At 44.6% G+C, this 2,720-nt stretch overlaps 2 protein-coding genes across 2 annotated transcripts in view; one reads left to right on the top strand and one right to left on the bottom strand.

The window, feature by feature from the left end:
* The window catches only part of LOC113209268 (ATP-dependent DNA helicase PIF1), a gene marked incomplete in the record, with an annotated part of 14,606 nt that extends 13,704 nt beyond the window's left edge, over nt 1–902 (top strand). Inside the window, 1 exon segment of the mRNA XM_052271736.1 lies at nt 184–902.
* Nucleotides 1–2,720, bottom strand: part of LOC113209269 (protein spaetzle 4-like) — a 10,396-nt gene that overhangs the window by 4,036 nt on the left and 3,640 nt on the right. The window lies entirely within an intron of this gene.

Raw genomic sequence — 2,720 nt, 5'->3', positions numbered from 1 at the left:
TTTATTATTAATTCTATTGTCACTTGTTATCATTCCGTCTATTTTTGTATTCACCATGATCTAATTTTTGGAATGATTTTCCCACAAATAACCTTCTTGTTGTGTTATGAAACCATGTGGTTCCTTCCTATTCTATCCTATTTCTAGTCAAAACGAAGGTACCCTTACTGTCTTTACTGTCTTAATACACAAAACATTATCTGTTTTCCACTTTTAAATTATTCCTTCATGCTAGTACAAAGAACAGCAGTTTGATTGTTATTGTGTTGGACAATTAGGGCATCTCTGTCAAAAACCACTGTTGCTATGTTGCCCATTGTGGTTTTAGAGAAGAGAGTGTGTTGAATAGGAGCAAGAAATTTGGCAACAAATGTCTTCTTAGTGATTTTACTCAAGATCTGTGCGCCTATTTTTTAGTCTTTTCTCTCAATTCGTTTTTAGAATTCAATTTTATTTTCATGTCAGAGGGCATTTCTGTTCTTATGCGTACCGTACTTCCATCTGCATTCATCATCTCATAGTCACATGAATAATGGGTCATAAATAATGAAAACAATTACATTATTTTTACAACTTTACTGTCCTTTTTGGAAGGACTTGTACTTTTCAGAATGTTCTGTACATAAATAAATAAGTTCATACACAAGTAAATAAATAAATAACAATAACAAAATGTGAAATACATTCTCTTAAAGTTCTGCATTCTATTAATGTAGATCTTAGAATTTTGTTCACAAAAAAACTCATGGATCTGATGTTAAAGTATGCTGACCTTTGAAGATGGCACAGTAATTTTATTTGCACACAAAGAAGGGATGAAGGCTGAAAGTGTTGATTTTATTGGAACAGATGTCCTGTTTGATTTTTAAGTAAAATAAATTCCTTCTATTCAAGATGCTCAATCGCTTTGTTATGATTGAAAAAAACAACATTGAACTTGCTGTGTTTCAATTATCTGAAAATTAATGGGGCTCATATATGAAAACAGCAGGTAGGTAGAGGCTCGTTGACCAATTAGTCAGCTCATTTTCAAAATCCAAATAAACTGATACTTAAATTTCTGCAGACAAATTTGCATTATTTTTTGTGAATAATTTCACACATCTTATAGTCGACTATTATCACTTAGCTCGCTGAGCTATCTTAACCTATTTAAAGTTCAGTCTAATATCTGAATACAAAACTAATTGTCTAGTCTATACATGACAATGTCAATCTGCTAAATCTAGGATTTGTCTGGTTTCTCAAATCTCTGTGAATGGCACAGTTATGTGGCATTTAGAGCTCTTGAGTTGCGTGTACTCAATATTTCCATTGTCAGCTTTATGACATCACTGAATGTTTGTCGCAGCCGCTTCTCTCAGGATAAAGTTCTTGTGATCCTCCGGGTGCTCCGTATAGTGCGGTCTAGAAACGCGCAGGCTCAGCGACAGAGTACGAGATTGGCCACAGCTAGGCCTCCTCGGAAAATCTGGTCCACTTCGTGTTTGGTGTCGGTGCAGACCCTGAGGCTCTAACCGGCACCACCACTGGCCTGGAGGCGGTACCAGTCCTTGGCCGGAGGTCTGGGGCGGCTTGGGGACGGCGCTCGCAGCACTGGGGTGCGGGGGCTCCTGGACGTGAAGCGGAACTCGGCTGGGAGGTCGTAGCACCGGCAGATGCAGCACGACGGAAACTTGAACCAGTCCGAGAAAATGCCCCGGCACTCGTTGTTGGGATCATAGGCGAGTAGGCGGTGCAGTCGGTACTGCTGCTCGCAGCGACACCCTTCGCGGCAGAACATCTGCTTGTGCTCGTGGCTGCAACGACAGTGGGACACAGAGAATGTCAACGACGTCAAGTCAACTTCAGGCGGGCGGCGGAGTCTACACGCTAAGGTCTCGATAAATACACACTGTCACCACCGCATTTGTACTCACGTGCACTTCTCCCAGTGAACGTACTGCTCGAAGGGGTACAGGTTGAGCAGGGCCAGGACTTCCCCGCGCGTGTTGTTGGCCCAGAAGGGGGCCACGACCTCCTCCTTCACCGGGCAGGCATTCCTGCAAGAGGAGAGGGATCATCTGCTACTGCCTGACCAATAATAACGCCAACGTTTTTTGTCATCTTAAAAGAAATTTGTTTGACTGAAGAACAACTTACACGCCGCGGAGCTTCATCAGTGGGGTGGCCGGCTTCCCGGGCTGCTGGGCAGCGTCGGGCCCCGGGAGATGATCGGCGTCCTGGAAGAGCGTCTCTTGCTGCGCCGAGGACCCCGCGTCGTCGTCGCCATCCGGCTCGTCCGCCACGTTGTCCTCGACGTCGACGAGCTGCGCGCCGCGCAGGGCGAGGTTCCGCACGGGGGGAAGAACATACGATGAGCTTTTCCCTTCTTTTACAAAAATATTTTAACAAATCTAGCTACGCTGTTAATACATCCCTGTTTGTAGCTCCATGATTGTAGCTACAGCCGACAGTGCCCGAGTCAGCTTAAACTGAACCTTCTACAGACAAATTCATTACTTCCGCCAATGCCAGAATATCAACCAGAAGTAAACAGCGCAAAGAATTAAAGCAAAAACGAAAGATATAAATGCCTCTCCGAAGCTCTCGCCTTGTCTAGCCTTGTCCAAGCGCTCGGAGGGACAGGGGGCCGCGGGGGCCCGATTCAGGAAAACATTGCCTACCATCCAGGCGTTTTTTGCGACAGTCATCGACCAACGCCTAGATTGACACGGCCT

Source organism: Frankliniella occidentalis, unplaced genomic scaffold (assembly GCF_000697945.3).
Source record: "Frankliniella occidentalis isolate FOCC.00 unplaced genomic scaffold, Focc_3.1 Scaffold171, whole genome shotgun sequence".
NCBI lineage: Eukaryota > Metazoa > Arthropoda > Insecta > Thysanoptera > Thripidae > Frankliniella > Frankliniella occidentalis.
This window is presented reverse-complemented; position numbering and strand designations above follow the sequence as displayed.